We start from the raw sequence: 14,175 nt of genomic DNA, 5'->3' as shown, positions 1-14,175 counted from the left end.
TTTGAGAAGGTAGTATCTTGAAATTAGGTTCTGGTTCTGACAAGGCATTGCAGGTTTGGCAAGGTATGATATGCATTGTGTGCACACATATCATATGATAATATTACTTTATTGGGAAAATAAAAGGTGTTGGAGAAGTAGCTCTGAATTGGGACCAAGTGACAGTCCTGATGTATCTAGTGAACTGCTTTTCTGAATATGAACTCCTTTGAGACTATTTTTAGCTTCAATGTCCATATCTTTAAAGTGAGATCTATCTTGTTCTATTCTTTCTACTTCATGAGGTTATTATATCAAGTGAAACACACACAAAAGCTGTGTTTAAAAGCATATATCTCTTTGCCATATCCAATATTAGCATTGTTACTAAACAGTTGTTCAAAATATAGTTTGAGGTTAAAAATAAAATATACATAGAATATCTCTGGAAAGATACAGAAAAGTCTGTTAACTGTGGGGGAAGGAAATGAGGAACTGGGACAGACATGAGACTTTCTTTTTCATGTTTGAATTTTGTACTTTGTGTATACATTAGCCATTCTAATTAATTAAATGAACATGATACATTTATTAGAAAAGTAAGAGTTGCCTTTCTGAAAACCATCATTCATAACTTTGACAAAGAGTAACTGAAGACATATACTGTATGTCAGGTGCTTGGCTTTAAGCTATGGGTACAGAAAAAGAAGGGTCCTTAGTCAAGAGGGTATATTGGTAACAACCATCAACATGTTTGCTTCTCTGGAGGGGGAAGGTGGTTTTGAAATGGGATGAGCCCTTGAGGGGAGTCTACATTAACAGTATAGGAGAAGGAAAATGCATTCTGATAACTGACACTTCAGACCTGTGTTAGCAGGGAAAAGATGTATTTCAGGTTCTCGAGAGGATCCCATAATTAAGAAGAGCTTCTTAGGATATAGCTTATCAGAGCAAGGTATTCTCCATGAAAGAGCTTCTGGACACAGCTGGGTTAAGTCTGAATAGAATTAAGTCTGAATAGTTAAGTCTAGGATTGAATGCTGGGTGCAACAGGATTATTTGAAGACTAAGGCAATGGGAGAATAATTTCATGCACCCCTTTAATATAGAAGAAGTTAATAATGTAAGGAAAAGAGAGCCCCAGGCCTAGCTCTACTGCTTATAACCTTGAGCAGGTCATACATTATTCTGGCTTCAATATCCCCATTTACAAAACAAGTATATTGATGACTGTGCCTCAAAATATTGTTCAGCCAAGAAACATGTTCCCCCCTTGAAGTGCCCTTGGGTAAGAATTCTGAAGGTTCAGTGTCCAATCTGGGTATTTTAAATGGGAAACAAGGACTTCCTTACACGAAAAATGGCAAAGAAAGAGTAGGTTTTCCTTTATTTATTTTTCCACAAGAAGAAAAGATACCTTTAACATGAAAGGGAGACCCCTGAGAAAACAGAGCAGACCTCCAACAAGTTTGCTGAGAAAAGAGGATCCCGGATTAGCTCTATGGAAAATTCAAGATGGAGGATGTTTCCTTCTCTCTTGTAATATTCTCTAATTAAATTCAATATAGCACAATTATTGAATATTTGCTATAAGTAAGGCACTCTTTAGGGACTCCATGACATCTTCGTTCACTCAGAATTACTATAATTTTTCTCTTCCTGCTCAGACAGGACTTTGGCAAGGAACACAAAACTCAAAATGACTTCACTTATTATAAACATGATGCATAATTATAGGTAGGTCACAACTTTTCAACTTTAGTTTCCAAAGTATTAACTGAGCATAGAATCTGCAGTACCTGTCATCTTCCCAAAATCATTCTGAGGACAATTTAGAAATGTATTACATGTTATATAGCAGATGTCTTTTCTAAATTGTGTGCAAAACAAATGTGATTTTAAATCTATGAAGGAGTTTACTATTAAAAGTATCTATAGAGTGGGTTCTTATGAAATGAGGAATCTTTGCAGGTCATGAAAACAATCATTTCAGAATTCCCCTGTTTTGTAAATGTCTGCTTTTGCATATTGAGAAGTTTCTGAGGTGAATTACTTATGTCTATCTGTTGCTATTTGGCCAGTTGAGAAAACTAAAATATTAGCATAGTTTGTGTGTCTACGTACATCTATCTAAATATCTATCTGTAGTATGTATTTGTGTGTATGTGTATAATTTGTTTACCTGCACGGATATTGAGAATTAGCCTCATCCTGAGGAACAAAATAAGTAATAAGGCATATAATTAAAGGAGAGACAGACAGAAATAGAGACAATAGGAAATTCATTCAAAATTGCCAAGAAAATTAGGGCGCCTGGATGGCTCAGTTGTTAAGTGTCTGCCTTCGGCTCAGGTCATGATCCCAGGGTCCTGGGATCCAGCCCCACATTGGGCTTCCTGCTTGGCAGGAAGTCGGCTTCTCCCTCTCCCACTCCCTCTGCTTGTGTTCCTTCTCTCGCTGTGTCTCTGCCAAATAAATAAAATCTTTAAAAAAAATTGCCAAGAAAATCATAATGGCTACCGTTTATTGAACTCCAACTATGTGACAAGCATTAAACAGCTTTACCTATATCATTTCTAACCCCACAGCTCAGCTGTCCTGTGGGATAGAATTATCCTTTCTTCATAGATCAGAAAAGAAGCAGCCCAGAGTGCTTAAGGAACAATGCACAAGGAGATGGAATTCGAACTCAAGGTTAACAGTTCTATCTGAGAGGTCAACACTCTCCCTGGTGTGTCTCCCTGTTGATTGATTTGTACAGTACATGGTGGACAACACTCAGCAATGCTTTCTTTTCTTTGAGAACTGTGCCCGTGAGCAGGTGGCAAATCCTGGACTAAGATGACAGGATCTCCACTTTCAGAAACTACTGTGTTTCTGAGTGATGTACTGGTGGTTAATAATACACATAATGACAGAAATTTGAATCTTCATGTCCTTTCAAAGTCACTTAACTCTATCATTTTTGAATAATGTTTTCCTGATTATAGTTCACAGGTGTAAACATTTTTTAAGAAATGAGATACATAAAGAAAATGAAAAATTACAATGCACAGAAGCAGTGACTGTTAACATTTTGAAATATTTTTTTTCCTTGCTTAGTTTTTGTAGATATAGTACAATTCTGAAGTAAGCTTTTCCTCTCACTTATCATTAAAACATTTCCCTAAATTCTCTAAAATATCACTTTATAAACACCACTTTTATTTATTTATTTATTTATTTGACAGAGAGAGAGAGATAGCGAGAGAGGGAACACAAACAGGGGGAATGGGAGAGGGAGAAGCAGGCTCCCCGCTGAGCAGGGAGCCCAATGCAGGGCTCAATCCCAGGACCCTGGGATCATGACCTGAGCCGAAGGCAGATGCTTAACCCACTGAGCCACCCAGGCGGCCCTATAAACACCACTTTTAACAGTTGCAACACATTCCACTGAGACAGTGTTATAGTTTACTTAGTGATACCCCTGTTGTCAGATATTTTAGGGGTTTCTAATTGCTACAATAAATAGTACTGCAGTTTTTCGAAAAGTATAAGGCTCTGCCACATATTGCAATTTACTTTTCAAAAAGCTACCCCCTTGATTTATAGATAAGAAAATGGAGGGGTGGTACATTGCCATGGTTGCACAGTTAATAAATATTTGTTGCAGGTCTTGTAATCAATCCTCTCTCCATAATCTTTCTGTGGCTACAGCTACTTACTCTGACTTGGAGAGATGTGGTTGGTGAGAATGTCAACCATATCCTTAACAGTCTTGGAGGAGACACAAATAAAGCATGGTAATGAGACAATCCCAGTCTCTATACCCTCATAGACCTGATCCCTCCTTTACTAGCTCTGTGGGCTTGAATAGTTATGGGAACTTTTTTAAAATTTCAATTCAATTAATAAACACACAGTGTATTAGTATTTTCAGAGGTAGAGTTCAGTGATTCATCAGTTGTATATAACACCCACTGCTCATTATATCAAGAGCCTCCATCTTCCCACCTCTCAAAAGTGGGGAAAATAAAGCTTACCTCATAGGTTATTATAAAGAATAAAGAATGTCAGATATATAAAATCTAAGCACACAGTAGGCTCTTAATAAATAGAACTTCCTTTTTTTGGAGAATAGATATGACATTTACTATCATGTTGCTCATTTAGGCCATCAAAGTCAATTTCCTCTGGGGTATTTTTGTTGTTGTTGTTACTATACATTCTGGTGGGTACCTGGGGTTTGAACAAGCCAACTCCCTTCCAAAAGGTGTGATTATCTTCTTTGAATTTTAACCCCCTGAAAACAGAGCTTCTTTGTAATAAAGTTGGCTGTGTTAAAACAAAAGAACTTGCACAAAAAGCTTCATTAAATCATGGGAAGTAACAATGAAGCAAGTGAGTGTTCAGTGTTTTCCGGGCATTCTTTGCCACCCACCACCATTACTTGGTGTACAGGTCATATATCAGGTACAATGGGGAAACTATAGGCAAAATTGAGGGATTATAAAGTTTACCTTCTTTAAACCTCTATTCCCAACCTCCCTCTTTTTCCCACTCATGGAATAGATTTTCTCCTTTCAAACACATGTTGCCCTCTTAATTGCTAAGCATGAACACATATACTATTCTATTTTTGCTTATGCTGCTGATGTATGTATGTGCTACTAGAAGGCAAAGAAACTACTGAAACTCACAGAGAAAATATTCTTTTAAGTCTTCACTCTTGGGGGTGGGAGTTGACTGTTCATGGTTGATTGGATTTAACAGTGACTTAGGATATTCTAATTTCAGGGGGAATCATTTAAGTTGAAGATTTCCTCTTCAAATGGAGAACTGGTTGCCCTCTTTAAGAGTAGCCTGCCTTCTCGGGGCTCTATAGTCCTACTGTTATGTTCAAAACATTTTTTTTTCCTGGACTTCTGAAGCCAAAATGTCACCTGATATTATAAAATATTATAAGAAATAATTCTTGTTTTGGATCGCTCTTCCTCAAGTGACATTCATCACCTAATTTGTGATTAAACTCCTCTGGAAGGAATCAATTTCATGATGATATGTATCAACTCTGAATAAATCAGGAAATGCTTCCTATTCATGTTTAGCACATTTTACTTACAGATGTAACATCTCCACTCATGTTTTCGTTTGAGTCTCTGGGTTGAAAGTACAGCTTTGGGGCACCTGGGTGGCTCAGTCGGTTGAGTGTCTGCCTTTGGCTCAGGTCATGATCCCAGGGTCCTGGGATGGAGCCCCACATCGAGCTCCCTGCTGAGCAGGGAGTCTGCTTCTCCCCCGCCTGCCCTTCCCTCTGCTTGTGCCCTTTCTCTCCCTGTGTGTGTGTGTTAAATAAATAAATAAAATCTTAAAAAAAGAGAAAGTACAGCTTTATATTTTTCTTTCTTCTGGTTAAGATGATAACTTCCATACTTCATTTTTAAAAAGGCAATGATAACAGAATACAATTTATGTTTACTCTGCACTAATTTTATGCACCTAAGTCAATTTTGCCTTAAGGAAGTTTACATAATATATCTCATCTTTTTGATATCCTCCTAAATGTAAATAATAGCATGCTACCTTCCAAGGCAGAGATTCTGAAGGTTCTGGGGATGACTTTAATCTTTCTACTCCTCTTTCCTTGCATTCTCTCTCTCACACAGAATTTTTTATACTATTTTTTTTTTTTTTTTTTACAAAATTCTGTGCCAACACTATTGATTCAGATGTTTAGACTGGTGGCAACCTTCTGGAGGAATTAAGAGTCTACTACCTCAGTGCTCCCTCCAGAAATTATTATTATATTGAGTTTTTTGATAATTGAAGGCAGGTCAATAACTTTTTTCAGCTTTCTAAAAATAATTTGATTTCTTCATCTTAGAAAGCAGAGGTTCATGAATATTGTTTAATATCTACTTAATGATTAGGAATACTACAGTTCAGAGTCATACTGTAAAGACCATCATATAGGGTTTCTGTACAGGTATGGGTTAAAAAAAGTAGGCAAATTTACATTGATTTCACATGACACCTTGGAATGTGGCAGGGATTTGAATTGATAAATATATTTTTATTATGATATGTACATTTTTAAAAGTGGAGTTCAGGAATTTCCTGCTAATCTGAATAATTAAAGTCGAATTAAGTAGGCACTTACTGTAAAAGTAAACTAATGTGCTTTTAAGGGCATAGTTTCATTTGGCATTTTAACAACAACTGACAAATGTATGCTAACTATAAGTTCCTAATGTATCTTTACATATACTATTATATCTAGTTTTTATTAGATGAATACTATAGGCTACTGTCTCAGGTTTACAGATGAGAAAATGGAAACACTGTGTGCTTTAAGTACTTAGTCCTAATAGTACACAACTAGTAAGTAAAGGAAACAATCTAATCCCAGGTCATGTATTTCAAGAAAGTGACTTTTCACTTCATGCTTAAGTGATTCTTATGCTTGTACATAGATTTCCCATTGATTGCTCTTAAAGTGGGGAATAAGTAATTTATACTATATATATAATACTTATATTTATATAATAAAATATATATATAAATAAATATAAAAAATATTTATATGATAAAATTATAAGGTGGTAAGTGTGGGCACTTGGGGCAAGAAACACACCAGTTCAACTGTACATGAATTACTGGTGAATGACTTTTGGCAGACCATACAACGACTTATCTGAACCCCAGTCTCCAGTCTATAAAATGAGAAAATAAAATCTCTAAAACAGAAGGGTAATGTGACAATTGCATGAGATGATGTGAGTTGATGTGTTCTATTACTGTTAGGCCTCTCATAATTATTTTGAAAGAACAGAGAAAGCAAACTCGATTGTAGGCTTTTGGAAGAAAGTTTCAATAAAGCTTCTTTTAAAAATCGTATGTTCCTTGAAATAGAATCAGCTTCAATTATTCAGCATGTAAACTGAACCGAGTAAAATTCCAAGTGTCCCATGTTATATGGACATTTAGCAATCATTCTGAAGTTAAAATACACTATTTGTTCTACAGGTGAGAAAGATTTGCTAGGGGGGAGTCATCGTTCTTTGGATGGCTGTTGTTTCTTTAAATTGGGTGAAAGAGTTGTACAGTTGCTGAGTCAGAGGATCTGGCAGCCTCAGAGATTCAGAGCAAGAAAATGGTGGCACTCAAAAAAAAAAAAAAGAAAGAAAGAAAGAAAGCAAAACATAAGCTTCCCTAATACACCAGCAAAGTAGGTATAACATGAGACAAATTGCACTTTAAAGGCAGAAAAATGATAATTTGGAAGGCATAATATTTTAGTTTTTCTTAGAATGGCTAATTATTTTTTAGCTTACACTAGTTACATATATTTCCTCTCTGGTCGTTGGGCTTTTGCAGAGACACAGAGACCTCATAATTTTTTCCACAAGTGCTTTATGCTCTTATGGCGACATTTTACGGCAATTTTGCCTTGATTAATAAATACCATTTAAACCTGTGAAACATTTCTCTGTTTTGTTTTTCCTCTCTTACATCATTTTAGATTGTCATGTTTACCAGCCTGGTTTCTGTTTGGATAATAAAATGAACTGAAAGAAACCCCTTATTATCTATCTATCTGGAACTATTCATCGTATGTAAGCAGGGGTAAGTACGTATAGTGTTTTGAAAAGATAAAATTTCTAAAATATCATAAATGTTTTATGTGGAAATTTTCTGTCTGGTGCTACAAGTTTTAACAATGTAAGTATATCCAGTTACATCCTTCCCCCTCCCCAAAGTATGTTCTGATAGTAAAAATCTGGCATCTAAGAGATAATCTTCCAATTCAGATGAAGGATCACATAATAATAGAGTCTCCCTTATTTAGTAAAATAGCTCCTTCATTGATTACTCAGACTCTCAGTATCCTTTCTGGGACCCAAAGTGTGACTGACTGATTCTAAAATTTAAATCTTATCTAAAAGGCCAGGGCCTTGATTTAAAAATAAATAAGCAAAAATAAGGTTTTAAAAAGCAACACTGTCCATATTTGCCAAATGGTGTTGCAGAAAGGCCACCTGTAACAGAATCCCCCTCAAGCGCTTTTTAAAATGCAGATTCTTGGGACTCACAGCAAATATGCTGAATTAGATTTTCTGTGAATGGGCCCCAGAAATGTATATTCTAAACAGCAGTTCAGGTAATGATGCTGCTGATAAGCCTTGCCTTAGTTCTTCGACTTCTCACTAACCTCATGCTTAGATTGAGAAAGTAAAGGCATATTTATTTACACCACTCTGATTGCACAATTTTATTAGTTTCGGTTTAAGAGATTACATATCTTTGTTCATATAGTTCTGAACCTCTACAAAACCTTTCTTCCTACTGGCTTTGAAACAATTTAAATTATTCTGAGCCCCCCCTTTTTTGAGGTGAAGGGAAAAACTGAGATCTTGTCAAACAAGAATTAAAAAGGCATTTGTGATAACATTTTTGTATTTTCATGAACAGAGCCATTATATGACTTACAATATAAAAAATAAGGATCAACTTATTTTTTGAAGGACCTCTGAGGCACTGGAATTTTAAGTCTTGTGGTGGATGGTTTTAATTTTTTTCCCTTTTATTACTTCTTTCTGATTATGTAGGTCTGCCTTATTGCAGCAATCATTCTAGGGCTCATGAAATAAATAACTGCACTGAGAAGCAGAGATTTTCTTCAATTTTCCTTTCTCTAAAAAACAAATGCTACTGACCCTTAGTAAGTTCAACAACTGTCAATGTACGTACACATTGAAATAGCATGAATTAGGATATGGTGAATCTGTGCAGGTCCCAAGTTGGCGGGCATTTTCTAGGATGGAGGAGAGCCTTATAGAGAGGCCTTCTTTCCCCTACTGAACAAAGCCTTTATTTATTCCCAAGGTTTTCTCCATTGGTTGGCTTACTGTCATAGAAGTTGATCTTGTTTTAATACTTACTGACATTTTTTTTTTTAACTGGGGAAGTTCTCAAACCTGAGGAAAGCTGCAGTATGAGAAGAAAACAGTTGAGAGAAGAATTTCAGGCAAATTCTTCATCACTGGAAATACTACGGGTCATTCTCCTTACGGTCTTGTACCGCAGACAGAGGAACCAAGAGGAGGAGGCCTTTTCAATAGTCTTTGGTCACCACCTTGCTTGGAAGGGATAAGCTGCCAAGTTTTGGACACTTTCCCCACGGTGTCTCGAGTCAACCCGATCCATTCACTGATCCTCCCCTCTAGAAAAAAGGGCTAGCTAGTTCCAAGCTGGGGAGGTGACCAAGAGACGTCCTTGGTCCTACCTTGCACCTCTCTTGAATCCACGAGGCCACCTCAGCCTCTGCCTGCCCCCACTTCCTCCTCCATCTAGTGAAGCCCCATTCCCGCTCTACGTGTAACCCCTGGTCTGTTACTCTGATCAACTCTTACTTGAAGAAATAGTTGGGGTGTGGGGCGAGGCCCAGGGGCCCGCTAAAAGCTGAAGGGGTGCATTCGCGGAGTGGGGTGATCGGTGGGCCATGCCTCTCAACTCTTGCTAGAGAGTCCTACCCCAGCTGCCAATTAAATTTCCGGGATCCGCAGAGTCTCTAGGAATTGAGAGGGTGGGGAGGAGGTAGGGTCCTGGAGGCTAGTTGCAGCCTGGAGGTGGGGGAGGCGAGGTCCGAAAAGCTTCGAGTCTCGCTTCCGGCGGGGCGGGCTCTTTCTGGGGTTCTGGGGAGGCCCGTTGCAACCCTCGCCCGGCTCTGGGAGGCGGTGAGCCCTAGCTTGAAGTGGTCCGGAAAGGACTCGTGAGAGGGATTCCTAGAACGGGGCAGATTTTGTGACAGGAGGCCTAACGCCCAGGCACTTGGGGGAATTAGCACAGCTATGCATTTACCGTAAAAACGAAGTAGGTTGTGAATAGGCACGGCGTGCGTTAGTCTTAAGTCACAACTCTCTTGTGCTTTCTCCAGACTGTACAAGAACCTTCTTATATATGATACTTGCACAACTCAGTGTCCTCACTGCCTCTCCCAGTCTAACGCTAAGCAGGTTCTAGTTCATCCGTAACGTAGGATCATTTCAGGCTTCGAAAATGACCTGTGTTTTTTACTGCTGATGGTCATCACACTTTTGGAAAACTCGAAAGTATAACGAAGAAATTAAAGATTACCAATCCCAGTCCCCCCATCCTAAGGAAAGCACTATCGATATTTTGGTACATAAACAGGGTGTGTATGTGTGTGTGTGTCCAGAGAGAGGAAAAGAGGAAAAGCAAAAATAAGAATTGTTTACTGTTTTCAATCTTGAAAAATCACCTAACTTTATAATGTAATCATTTCACATTCTATTAAATATTCTTCAAAAATGATTGTCTATAATATTCCAGAGTCCAGAATATTCCAGACCATTATTCCAGAGTATAGTTTCATGTCATAATTTAACATCTTATTGCTAGAATTCAAGGCAATTTTCAATTTCTTGCTACTATTTATCTGTCTATTGATCTTTGTCATAATCTTTCTTTCGTTGAATGATGCCTACACAGAGAATAGTTGAATAAAGTGTATGAATATTTTTTTCTGATTAAAAAAAATTTAAAGTAAACACTATACCCTACATGGGGCTTGAACTCAGGACCCCAAGATCAAGAGTCATGTGCTTTAGGGATTGAGTCAGCCAGGTGCCTCCAAAAATGTATGGATATTTTAAAAGTTCTTCATACCTACAATAAAAATGTCCTTGCCAGTGGCGTGTTTAAAAAGTGCATTAATCTCATTGGTCAATAAACAGACACAATATTAGTGATCATTATGTGAGAACAAGAATTTTGATATCTGTAGCTTTTTAAAAAAGCTATTCAATACAATAATTTTGTATTTAGAAAGTGAAAGAATATCCATTGTTTACATAACTTAAACTGTAGAAATAAAGCACCACAAAAATTTTTTCTCAAGTTAGATTTTGCAGCAGACAGAAGGATTCTCTGGCCTAAGGTATTTAGGTATGGAGGGGGCAAGTGGGATTGTTATGTTTCTCAAAAAGGATTAAAAATTAAAAAGAATAAAAATCCTGGGTCAAATGTTTAGCCTTCCTTTAAGGAAGTATTTTTGAGATGATTTGGATCACTTTACTAATAGGAGTCATTCACGTGTTGGAAAAATGGTTTAGCTTAACTCTACCATGGTAGTTACTAGTGATGAACTACCACGTAATCAAAGAGACTTATAAAATATTACGAACATAGACAAGGTTATGTCCTTCCTACCTTAGGATGACAATGGACTTTTTAAAATTCAAGAGTCCCCAAAGAAGTAAATGAATATTATGTTTTGGTTAGTGAAAGTGTCACTGTTTCTGTAGAACATAATACAACCTGGGGATCATGTACACGTTGGGAATAATGGTTTATGCTAACGTACAGTGCTTACCTTGAGAGAACGCTATGCTGTTAAAGGTGATAAAAAAACCCTAAGGGTTCCCAAATAGGAGGAAACAAATAAATACTTCATGTCATAAAAATACAACTGTTTTGTAAACACACCAAGGTAGAAGTAACAAATCAATTAATGTAATTCATCAGGCATGTGTGAAAAAGAAACTAGTAACATGGAATTTTATTATATACATTTTCCAGTCATATAAAAATAAAAAGTCATAATGCACATAGTTGCAGAAACCTTAAAAATAAAAAATAATTACATCTTATATATTTGTATTAATATTAAGTAATTCATACAAATAATTTTTTAGCATTGTGGTTAAGAAATTGAATGAGTCCCAATATAATTACCATTCTATATATTCTTAAGTCAGTATAACCATAGGCATAATATATATTTATGTGAAATATATAATCAAACATCACTTATAATTAATACTTCCATATGTCACATATGGACATATGTATAATTTCACAAATAAAGGATAATTGCACAACTTTTTAAGACATAGTCTATTCTACCTAAGTTGTGTGTCCTGTCTCCAGATATTTACTAAAAATTGGGCCAGATATTTACTAAAAATTGGGCTTTTCAAATAGTCAATACATTTTTTTAAAAGATTTTATTTATTTATTTATTTGACAGAGAGATAGAGAGAGCACAAGTAGGCAGAGTGGCAGGCAGAGGGCGAGGGGAGAAGCAGGCTCTCCGCTGAGCAGGGAGCCGGACGTGGGGCTCGATCCCAGGACCCCAGGATCATGACCTGAGCCCAAGGCAGCTGCTTAACCGACTGAGCCACCCAGGCGCCCCTAGTCAATACATTTTTAAATAACTTTACATATTAGTCCTGAAAATTGATTTATACTTAAGTAACAAAAAATAAATGCCTCTTTCCATGAGCCTATTATTTTTATATTTTTAACATTTCATAAAAATATAAAAACACTGTATCTAACTTAAAGTAATTACATTGTGTAGTCCTAAAATAGAAAACACATAATTATATTTACATAGATTAAAATTTTCTACTTTGTTATTAGAGATTTCCAGAAGCAACCTAATACTTTAAGTAAAATAGCTTTAAGTAGAGAGTAATAGTAACAACTCTGATATTCAAAAACATGTGGTGGCTAAACATTTGCTGGTCAGAATAAAGCACCATAAAAGAAACAAACAAACACACAGGGTCTTGTTAATGTTTAAAATGAACTGAAGTTAAGTCCAGCAACATAGCATGAAATCCTTTACAAGCTCTTACTAATTCTTTTAAAAAACGGAACTTTCATAATAATATGAAAAAGAAAATGTGTATTTACCCTATAAGTTGTTTGTAAATTTTTAAAAAGATTTTATTTTTAAGTAATCTCTACACAAACGGGCTCGAACTTACAACCACGAGATCAAGAGTTGTCGGCTCTACGGACTGAGCAAGCCAGGCGCCCCTGCTTGTAAATTTTTGTAAATTGAGGCACCTAACTAAACACCCGTAGTTTTAACAGTTTACATTTACATGACAAAGGCCTATTAACGTTACAATAAAAAAATAATTCCCCTTCCCCTGGCCTTTGCTTTTTCAAAACATCTATACCTGGGGAAAATGGATGCCCGAAGTAAGGTCACAAAAATGAAGCTTCATGAAATTGCTTTTAGATTTATATCCAAATTCTAACTAGGATTCTGCATATTGTAGCAATATATATTTTCAATTATTCTGGTCATAGGAAATTACACCGAGTAAAGATTTGTCTGATGTGAGGACAAAACTACCTAGGATTTTGTTTTTCAAGTAGGCCTCATTTTTTAGAAAGTGTTAATTGTGGCCTGAGATGATTAAAATATGATCCGTTGTGATTTCTCAGACTCACCACTGTAGTCTGTTTTTTGCTAAACATTTTGCCAAGCATCATCCCGAGCAGTTTGAATCTGTTAGGGCTCCAAATATGAGATCTCCATCTTATTACCAAAACCCAACTCTTCTGACCCGCAGAAGCAAGTGTTTGCTCCTTCGACCAGTGTTACTATTTCGGGAAGCCAAACCATGTGTGAGCACCCACCCTGGAACACCCTCCACCTACAGAGAGGGTTGACCTGGCAGGGGAGAAAACAGGTGGCCCCCATAAAACCAAGACCGTTAGTAATACTTTCCTCCAGGGCGAAATAAAGTGCCCTAGAAATACACCTACACTGTGTGTGTGTGTGTGTGTGTGTTGTGTGCTATGTGGGGTGTGTGTGTTATGTGGTATGTGGGGTGTGTGTGTGTGTGTGTGTGTGTGTGTGTGTATTTACTGACTCCTACCCAGGAAACTCAGGAGTGACTGACTTCTAAGGTGGGTTAGAATCTCCCGCTTCTCCCCGGAGTTTCACGGGACTGAGGAGGTGTGTGAAGGGGGCTCTGGGCTCAAGATATTGGGAGCACCGCACCTCTAAGTAACTGTAACCCGAATGGGGAGAGGGAAGAGAGCTTCCACCCCTAGAAACCTCCTCCTCCTATCCTGGTCCGGAAGATTGTTTATCTGTATTAAATCATACCAAACAAAATCTTCCAAGGGCCGGACTGCGCCCGGGACTTTTCGAGGCCTTTCTTACCTGCTCCTCTAGGATGCGGCTGCTGCGGTCTGCGACGGCTCCTCACTAGCTTTAACACCAGGGCCGCAGCGGCCCGCACACCCGGCTCTGCCCACTCACCCGCGGGCCGCGTGATCCGCACCACAAAAGCCCTCACTCGCGGCGGGCCACCAGCGCGCCGAATCCGCACTGTGATCAAAAACGCGCGCACCATACTCTCGCCGCCGCCACCTCCTCTGTGCTCC

General features: G+C 37.6%; 1 protein-coding gene and 1 long non-coding RNA gene across 3 annotated transcripts in view; one reads left to right on the top strand and one right to left on the bottom strand.

Annotated features, from left to right (window-relative positions):
* LOC141370669 (uncharacterized) overlaps positions 1–9,059 on the top strand; it is a 26,337-nt gene extending 17,278 nt beyond the window's left edge. Inside the window, exons 2-3 of the long non-coding RNA XR_012374925.1 lie at positions 7,481–7,584; positions 8,928–9,059. This is a non-coding gene — a long non-coding RNA (uncharacterized lncRNA). The remainder of the gene's footprint in view (positions 1–7,480; positions 7,585–8,927) is intronic.
* Positions 1–14,175, bottom strand: part of LOC112809598 (cyclin-dependent kinase inhibitor 2A-like) — a 26,857-nt gene extending 12,682 nt beyond the window's left edge. The window contains exon 1 of one of the 2 annotated variants that reach the window (XM_073881322.1): positions 14,051–14,175. The gene's annotated coding sequence lies outside the window, so the exon portion shown is untranslated. Of the gene's footprint in view, positions 1–13,951 lie in introns of both variants that reach the window. The other variant, XM_025852933.2, reaches the window with a different exon arrangement.

Source organism: Callorhinus ursinus, unplaced genomic scaffold, assembly GCF_003265705.2.
Source record: "Callorhinus ursinus isolate GAN/ISIS: 27379988/994484 unplaced genomic scaffold, GSC_fseal_2.0 scaffold42, whole genome shotgun sequence".
Lineage (NCBI taxonomy): Eukaryota > Metazoa > Chordata > Mammalia > Carnivora > Otariidae > Callorhinus > Callorhinus ursinus.
The sequence above is the reverse complement of the archived record's forward strand: the minus strand, read 5'-3'. Positions and strand labels throughout refer to the sequence as shown.